We start from the raw sequence: 9,351 nt of genomic DNA, 5'->3' as shown, positions 1-9,351 counted from the left end.
AAGAAACACCTATTTAAGAAATTTTTATCTTCAGCCAGGTACCTCTGAAAGTCATAGAGCAGATGTGCATAAGAGATTTGGGAAACTTCTCATCCAAGCTGTGGGTGTCATGCACGAGGCACTGGAGGCCCAGAGAGGTTGAGTCACATCCCTGGGGCAACACAGCAAGAGTCACAGATCGTAGGCTGGATCATAAGCATGGCTGCTTCCAGAAACCCAGGCATACTGCTGGACTGTGGTTTCCCCATGTGTCTCAGTGGCCTCTGTGTATGAGTGAATATCGTATTAATTAACGCATTACTCATTTTCTAGGCACCTTTTGAGTTGTACACCATTCGAGCCCATTATAACACTGGATGCATCCAGGAACTCTTTGAGGCTAGAGCAGGGGGTGTTGCCCCTCCCATGGCTGACGGGGAAACTGAGGCAGAGTGGAAGCGTCCTGTCTCAGGAGCTGGCATGTGAGCCACGACTGCCAAAGGCCCGCTGCCAAGGTGAAGCTCCCAGAGGCCCAGCTGGAAGGACCAGGCCTCACCGAACAGGTATCTCTGGTTTCTTCTCCTCTCCCCACCTCCTCAACACCCCCAGGAGCAAATGCTGATGGAGCCACAGCCTGACCTTCTTCCCAGGCCTGAGCTCCACCGATCTGAGCCTGGAGGGCAAAAAGCGAGTTTAGTAACCAGCGTTCATGTTTGTAAATGAAATCCTCTCTTTTAGGGGAGGGTGACTGGTTCTGAGCATGGTGCGGACAGATCTTCCAGGGAAGCAGAGGGACTGTGGGAGGGATGCCCATCTGGGGACACCTCGCTCTCCTCTCTGTGTTGCTGGAGGAGCCCAGAGCCGCCGTCTTCCTGGCCCGGGGACCCCGAGGAATACTGCAAGAGCAATAAGGATTTTTAGGGGCATTATGATAGTGGAACGGAAACACATCTGCCCCCAAAAGTCCCTCATTTTCCCTGCGGTAACCAGCTGGCAGGAAGTGGGGGCTCTTGGAGCACCAAGAGCCAAACTAAAAGGGAAAAAATGTACAAAGTTAGAGCAAACTTTAAACAAGTGGATGCTTTCAGGGTGTGTGTCAGCTCGCATAGGCTCCTGGAAGGAACCTCGCTGTCCTCAGAATAATGGGCTAAAGATGTCTCCAAGCCATAGCTTCCATACAGACGCGCCCCTCCCTCCAGGAACCCAGACCAGGGTCCAGAAATGGTCACACAGATTATTCCCTAAGGCCAGTGACCCCGAGGAGCCTGCAACATTTGCCCCAAACCCCAAACGGTTATTCCAGCCCTTCCCGATGATCAAAGCGAAAGCCTAGCTATTAATGCCCCCTCCTCTGCATTAGGGGAAAGTCAGTTAACTTTGAGACCCAGACGAAAACATCTGGAAGGTAAGCAGCTGTTTCCACAGCTGGATGACCAGCAGGTAGAAGGCTTGGGTAGGAGAGCCAAGTGGTTATCACCAATGGGGTGGCGTCACTGCTAAGGTTCCCTCTTGGGTCTGCCACTAGGGTCTGAGGATTAAGGGAAACAAGCACACAGGACCGTGGCCGTCTGTGCAGAAGGCTGCCCCTGTGCCAGCCCACACCGAGGGCCTTGAAAGGGTTAACCCTGCCCCCGTGGCTGACACCTGAGGAGGAGGCCACTCACTCAGCAGCCTGGCATATCACACTGGGCCATCTTGGAGAAGACAGAGGCTGAAAATGGCCTCTGTGAGTTCTATGAATGGAAGTGGCCTTATCGCTGCTCAACGAAAACAGGGCGAAAAGCCTTCCCAACATGTTCCCAGCCCAGAACTGGCTCCCAGGGCACTTCCTGGCTCCCTAGAACCCACTGCATGGTCCCAAAGCCTTGGCAGAATCTCTAAGCTTCTGGGCCAGGCCTGCGAGGAAGCGATCCCACCCCTGCCTTGTGACAGTCAGCAACAGGGCTCAGAGCTCCCCTTTCAAGCAGCACCCAAAATATTCTCTGGGTGAACCTGTAGCTAAATATGGCACAGCCCATGAGCTCTCCATCAAGGCCTTATAATGCCATCCCGAGACACAATCAGGAACCCACAAGGCCTTTGGTGGCCTGGAATCCAGTTACTGGGGCCAAATGGGAGTCCCAGGGTTTGGCTGACTCAGGCCTGGGCCCGGCTTCGCGGAGTGGGCACCCTAGATGCCAGGGCTCAGCAGGCTGCACACCTCTTTCCTGAAGGCTTCAGCCCAGCATGCCCACTCAGCCCCTGGCCTGGCTGACCCTGAAGCTGGCTCAGATGTCCGCCTCTTTCTCTGCGTACTTGCCCCCCACCTCCTGTCCTCTGATAGCCTTCCAAAGCCTCCTCTCCACATCTAGGCTACACCTCTGCCCCTCAGCCCAGTTTGCCTCCCACCCTGTGGAAGGAGTAGGCTCCCTTAGGGGCCTGGGATTTAGCTGCGCCTGTCTCGCAAGTGCAAGTCCTGAGTTCAATCCCTGCTACTGCAAAAAAAAAAAAGAAAAAGAAAAGAAAAGGGAGTAGAGTCCCTGGATAGGGGACAGGATACTCCTCGTGCCTGGAGAAAAGACCAGCAATGGCTACAGGAACAAACCTGCACTGGACTCTTTTCCAGTCACTGTGGTCTCACACAGGCTGGATTTGCTCCGAGCTTGTGGGACAGGGACAACGTCACCTGTTTACCTCTGAACAAAGTGAGGTACTGCCCTCTGGGCCCCAGCACCCACAAGCTACTGAGCCCCGAAGAGTGTCTGGGGAGGCTGCCCTGGGAGCCAAACACCCCACCTCTGGCTGAACTGCTGCCGCCTGGGTCCCAGGAGGAGATCCCCCCAGGCAACTGTCTGGAGCATGTTTGGGCTCCAGCAGTGGCTACATTCGGCCATGTCTGGGCCTCAGCTGGCAGCGGTCCAGGCTGGTTTGGGCACAGATGACAGAGGCCTGGGCACTGATTTCATGTCCAATTCCAACAGGACAGTCGAGTTTGCTGCTCTTCTCAGAAAATTTTCACCCCATGAGGTTCAACTAACTTCAGGCTCCGACCAGCCGCTGACTCCTCCCCCTGCCCAGTCCCCATCTCCAAGAAACGCTTACATGTGCCACACACACACCCCTCTTGCCAGAGCATTTTCAAACGGCTCTCTTGTGACACCAAGACGTTTGCATTTTCTAGAGTGCCAGCATTCAGAGACAATGGGGAAAAGTTTGCTTTATGTTCTGTAAATTTAGATGTTTTCTATAAAGAAGACAGGAAAACCAGAACCTTTATTTGAAAGCTTTGTAAATATTTGCATATGTCCCCTGCAACTGGGCCCGCTGAGAAGGCAGCATCTGAAGGCTAGCTACTTTGGAAAGAGACCACGAAGGGAGCTGGGGGCTCAGCCTAGCATGGGGTGATGGAAGAACCCCAAGGTCTACTCCTTAGACACTGTTTCTTTTTCTTTTCTTTTTTTTTTTTTGGTACCGGGGATCGAACTCAGGTCCTTGCGCTTGCGAGGCAGGCAGCAGAACCACTGAGCTAAATCCCCGGCCCAGACACTGTTTCTTTAATGTCCACCTCTCCCTGGATAGGTTCATGACTGCTGGGCCTGAAAAGTCTATGATTCTTTACATCAACTTTGTGGGTGTCAGGGTTGTTGTTCCGGGTTTATTCTCATCTTATTCTAAATCTAAGAAGCAAAAAGGACCATATTTTCCTGCATTCAGGATGGCAAACATGAAAGAAAATTCTGTGGTAAAGTAACACTGGTCAACAATGTTTTATTTTGTTGGTATATGCACTTATTTTCTGGTAAGTGACTCTTAAGTACAGAGTTTGCCTTCACTGTTCGCCAGACTAATTTTTATCCTCATGCCTAAAATAGTGGTATTTACTCTGCAGTCCAAATTAGAGAAGGGTGAGCTGCCCACCTTAGGGAGCTCTAAGTTTATCTGGCAAGAATCTTTTCCTGGTTCTCAATGTTAGGGTGGGAATGCTAATGAGCAAGACATAGAGGGAATTCCCAGGTGGGGATTTTTCCAACTTTCATTGGTTTTAGTCACAAATGCATGTTTGATTTCGAACAAAGTGTCATTTTCATTGCATCTCTAACTATTTTACCCCCAACCATACTTTATTCTTTTCTATTAAATTTTTTTTCCTTTATGGGTTATACACTGCTAAGAACTAAATTTCAAAGTTGCTATTTCTTCCCCTAAATCCACACCTCTTAGAGGGAGGAATAGCAAATGATTAATGAAATTTCACACACCGAAGCAAAAGGAGAAAAGCCAACGTGTATTCAGCAGTTCCACGTCAATTTTTTTTTTCTTACCGGTTGGAGGGGGGCAGGAGGATGGTAAGAATATGGAAAGGAGCTGCAGTTCTTTGCTGAATTAATGGCGACCTTTCACTGCAAAGTACTGATTTATAATCACTTCACCACATTACTTTGCTTATTTGTAGACTCGGAGAGGGGGAAAGTTTGCTAAATGTATTCATAATTATATGCATGGTTTCAGAGGGCCAAATATAAGCAATGCCTATGTTTTGGGAATGCTCACCATTAAAGCAGAAATCGTATCACATTTAGAACTAAATTCTGTCTGATTTTCCACACTTAACAAGTCAGTAATTTTAACATTCAGCTTCACCGCCTCGATTATAGCTCAGTATCTTGGCATAACATGCAGTGTTCCGGCCTTGTTAATTCACGTAAAACACCCTATGTGTAGAGGTATCATTAAAGGCTAATTTAGTAAGATATCCTTATTTAGCAAAGCAAATAGGATCTGACAGCTCGGGGTGGCAATTCAGCAAAGCACAAACACAGTTCTCAATGTGACAAGTTCCCACGGACAAGCCACGTTGGAACTGCGGACTCCTGGAAATTGTGCTGTTTATTGTGTCCTGTAGTAAAGAGAAAGGACTCTGAAAGTAAAGAACATTTTGCCAAGGCAGCACAAATGTCATCTGTGTGTCCATGTGCCAAGTCTATCAAATCACTAGATCTTTTATCAAGAACTCTGTGTTCAAAAGTTTCTCGGGTACAGCTCAGTTTTATGTTCCCTGCTGTGAACACTTAATTTAAATCCAGGTTTGGAAATAACTTAGGGGGTGTGGACATCTATATAGGTTTGGACAGGAGGACAGGTGTGTGGGTATGAATTAATATATCTTAGTAAGCTTAATGCCCCTGAGAGGGGCATTGGTACCACCTTAGAGACTCCCCTGGACATATTATCTAGTCTTTCTTATTAAATGCCTTCAATATCGAGGTAGTAACGAATTGCAAAGAGACAGTACTGCAGTTCTGAAACGGCAGGCTGCTCCTTTGACAAACGTAAAGAGAAATCTGATGGCATTAGGATTTATGATGCTAGTGGTACTTTATTTAGGGAATTTCAAACACTTTGATACAGCCTGCCAATTCTGTCACTACTACACCTCCTTAAGCCCCTGGGGTGAGGGCGGTGGATCTTTCTGGCCTCCCAAGGAGAGGCCTTGAAATCACAGCAGGTTCAAGCACACGGAGAACACACGCATTGTAAGAGCATCCCACCCTCACCCCACGTTGGGCCTCACTTTTTCGGAAGTAGCAAGGGCTCCCTTTCCCCAGCCGGTTTTAGAGGAGCAGCCTGGGCGATCCGCGCCCCACCCTCACTCTTCAGGGGCTGCCAGGGCCTGAATCCCTCGCTGTTAAGAATGACCCCAAAAGCGGGACTTTGTGGGCCAGTTGGATAAAACATAAACTCATCTCGCCCTCAAAACCCCGATTCTGGGCCCACAGCCTCCGGAGCCTTCTTCCTCCCGAAGTGAGTCCCCTCACAGCTCCGTGCTCGGGAGCGAGCTGCCTGGGAGGCAGGACTGGGAGAATCCTAGATCGTTAAAGGAATCGTTCCTGGCTTTTTCCCTCAGGAAGGCGGTTCATCTCCCAGAAAGCCAAGGTGTCGCTGTGGGAGGAAGGGCGCATTTGTCCACCCGTGGGACCGTCACCTCCCTCGGGGAGCAGTCACCGCTTGCTCCCTGCTAACACTCAGGCGCAAAACCCCAGAAAATACCAGGAGTTCCCCCAAAGTCCCCCAGCAAAGCATCAATGGAGCGTCAGAGGCGCCTGTAAGGCTCCCCCTCCAGCTAAAGAAAGTTTAGTTATTTATGCCCTTAATTGTCACCCATTAAAGTCAAATTTGCTGCTGTCCCGATAGGGAGGCCTGTTCCCACCCTAAGGGTCCAATTAGCCCCCGGGCTCGGGAAAGGCCGCCTTTCGAGCACACCTTTTTTCCCCAGTGTAACCCTCCTCCCCTAGTCACAACTTCTCCTAAAAATAAATTATAAATATGGATGTGTCCTCAGAGGATCTGAACGCCACATTCCAGCGCTCCCCTCGACGGGGTTGGAAGCAGGAGAAATCCGAAACGCCACTCCCCCCACCCCCAAATCAAAATGCCTTTTATTTGTTCCTTTATCTAACTTTTTCTTCCGCTAACGTGGTGTCTCTGGCCCGGGTACCCCGGTCAGCACCCTGGAGCCCAGGTTTTACTTATTTCACTCCGGTCCATCAAGGCTAAAGGCAACGTGCCAGAGCCGCCTGCTCCTCCAGGGAGGGGCCCCTAACTTTCTGTGGGGACGGCGGTGACTCTCGGGGGACATCCTCCCCGCTCCTTCCGAGGCCCCGGGCCCCGGATCCCCGAGGCGCGCGCGGGCCAGCCTGCTCCCCCACCGCGTTGATATCGGGGTCACGCAGCGAGTCAGTTTCCCGAACGGGCTCTCCGGGGTGGGGGCGGGTGGCTGGCTTTCCGACCGCCTCTTTCATTTCCAAGCCCCAGCCTTAGCCCCCCGGGGTCCCACCTCCCGGCCCCACACGCCCCTCTGGGGAAGGGGCTGGGGTGGGGACCGCCGGGGTGGCGGAAGCCGCGGCGATCGCAGCCCAGACAAGTCGCGCCGGGTCCCCGGAGAGTCGCCCCCGGTCCGCTCCGGCTCCCACCCACCCTCCAGGCAGCCGCCCAGCACCCCCTCGGCCTCCGGGGCCTGGGCACCCACCTGCCGCGCCGCCCGCCCCGCCCCAGGGAAGGGAGCCGGGCAGCCACGCCGGGCAGACTCACCGCAGCCGCCTCCCGCGGGTGCAGGGAGCCCCCCGGGGCTGCGCCTGCCAGGGCTCCGGCGGCGTGCGCGGGGCGGGGTGCGCCCCGGGGCCCTGCAGCCTCCGCCTCGCTCGGAGCCCAGCCTCGAATCCTTCCCGGCGGCGGAGCACGGCTGGGGGGTGGGGGGGCTTCCAGCAGCAACCCCGGCCCTCCCCAGACCAGATCCGAGGGATGGGCAGGGGCGTAGAGCCTTTCTGCGGAGAGCGCCGAGCCGACGGGGCTGCGCCGGGCCTCCGCGGTCCGCGGCCGCCACAAAGCCGCGCCCCCGCCCCCCGCCCCAGCGCCCTGTGGCCCGCCGGGGGCGGGGGCTGGGCGGGCCGGGGTTGGCGGCGCTGGGGAGGCGGCGGCCCAGGCTGCGGGCGGCTCCGCCCCGGCCGGGGAGAGGGCGAAAGCCCGAGCCGCGCGCGCCGCCCGGTGGGTGGGGGCGGCGGGGGGGGGCGCTTCCTAGAAACCCTCGCCAAATATAGTCGCGGATAGGGGCATTCCTAGAAATGCGGGGCGACGTCAGCCTCGGCCCGCGGGGGCGGAACCGGGGGTTCTCCAAACCGGGGAGTCGGGAGGGGCGAGGCTCCCCACTTCCAATTCCCCCTTGGCCCGGAGAGGGAGGCGAAACCAGGCTTCCCTCCCGGTGGAGGGGCGGGCTTGCTCCAAAAGTGCTCGCCGGAGGGTCCCTGAGCCGGGGGCGCAGAGGAGCCCGAATGGGACGCGTCCCCTTCACGCCCAGAGCCGGCCTCGGACCTGCCCCTTCTCTCGGTTCCGGCCGGCGCCCTTACCCCCGCCCCAGGGACGGGAGACTGGCACCGTGCCAGGCAGCTCTCGCCTCTTCCACCCACCCCTGGGGACGGGACGCTGAGCTGCTCTGGGGTGGCTGCAGTCCCCTGGAAACCCCAGACCTGAAATGACGGGGACTCTCTGTTCCCAAGAAGCCCCCCAAATACCAACCCACCCGCAGGCCAAAAAAATAAAGTTGTGCTTCGTCCTCTCCAAGCCGATGCCACTTTGTTGCTGCATCCACAGTCCCAGGCTCTGGGAGATGCGCTGGGAATTGGGGGCGGGCGGATGATGAGAGTCACCCTCCGCCGGCAAGGGGACCCCAACCTTAGGCTGGGACGTCCCCGCCCTCTACGGCCCTTTTGACTTCAGCAGTGAGTGGGACCCCCCCCCCCCCCAGCTCAGCCTGCCTCCTGGAATCTGGCTCACCCCCATCCCTACCCAGGGACCCCACCATTGCAGAAGAGGCCCCTTTCGGCCAAAGCGGATCCTAATAACCAAGACAGGATCTGTCCGTCTCCACCGCCCAGCCTCTCTGCGTGAAAACGTGACCGGACTGAGCCTCCCAGGATCATAAAAAATGTATTTGCTGTCCTCTGTTGGCCAATGGGTGTCACACCCAGAAAACACTTCACCCAGCCCAGCCGGGCTCCTGATGCCCCAGGAGCAGCGCAGAGGCCCCCCAGAGGGTGTGGGCCGGCAGCCCCTCCTCTTCCTCTGCCCTGGGTCCCCTGCCCACCCCCTCCTGGGGTTCCCATGGCCTCAGTCCATGCCTGGGACTTTGAGGACTCACGTCCTCACCGGAGAAGTCTGAGAGGCAAGGCAGGCTGGGGTGTCGGGGTTCACACTGCGACCCCAAGGGATGGCTTCTCCAGCGGCAGTTTGGAACTGCTATTTGGCAAAAGGCAGATAGGGCAGACCCCACCGGAGGCAAAGCGTTGATCGCTAATAATAACTGTCTCCGTTTCTCCCCAGGGCCATGCACATGAACTGTGTTATCTTACTGCTAGCCCCTTTCCAGATGAGAAGGCCTGGGCCAAGAGATCAGTTGTTCATGGGTCTAATGTGTGCCTGCCCTCTTTGTGCCAGGCCCAGAACTGACGTGGGGCAACGGTGACAAACGGGGCAAGTCCTTGCCTTCAAGGAACCTGTCTCTGGGGGAAGAGACCCACATCACTAGGTGATTGGTAAGTTGCCCCAACTTAGTGACTTAGCACTATCCTGTTTCAAACTAAAAAATAAAAAATAAAAAAATTTTAAGAGTGGGGATGCAATTCACTGCAAAGGCCTTGGGTTCAATCCCCAATAACAAACAAACAAACAGCACTTCTAAAGCAGGCTTATAAAAATTATTGTGCAATAGATTGTAAACGTTTACAGGGAACAGATGTAAGCTTGAAAACACAGATGCAAATATTTTGCAGCGCAGCTATGTTGAGCATGGGATGGGGGAGGTACAGGAAGCAGATTCTGTCCTCCCCGCAGGACCCTGGC

The 9,351-nt window shown here is 54.7% G+C and overlaps 1 long non-coding RNA gene across 1 annotated transcript; it reads left to right on the top strand.

Moving 5' to 3' along the window:
• The first annotated feature begins 388 nt into the window (after nucleotides 1-388).
• On the top strand, nucleotides 389-4,533 carry LOC147828665 (uncharacterized). Its single transcript, XR_015450487.1, has 2 exons — nucleotides 389-542; nucleotides 2,940-4,533. It is a non-coding gene; the product is annotated as an uncharacterized LOC147828665 (long non-coding RNA).
• Nucleotides 4,534-9,351: the final 4,818 nt, after the last annotated feature.

The sequence above is a fragment of the Heterocephalus glaber genome, unplaced genomic scaffold (genome assembly GCF_053883595.1).
Source record: "Heterocephalus glaber isolate CG9 unplaced genomic scaffold, H.glaber_assembly_v1.0 deba00000943, whole genome shotgun sequence".
NCBI classification, from domain to species: domain Eukaryota; kingdom Metazoa; phylum Chordata; class Mammalia; order Rodentia; family Bathyergidae; genus Heterocephalus; species Heterocephalus glaber.
Note: the sequence above shows the minus strand (reverse complement) of the source record. Positions and strands in the feature narration are given on the sequence as shown.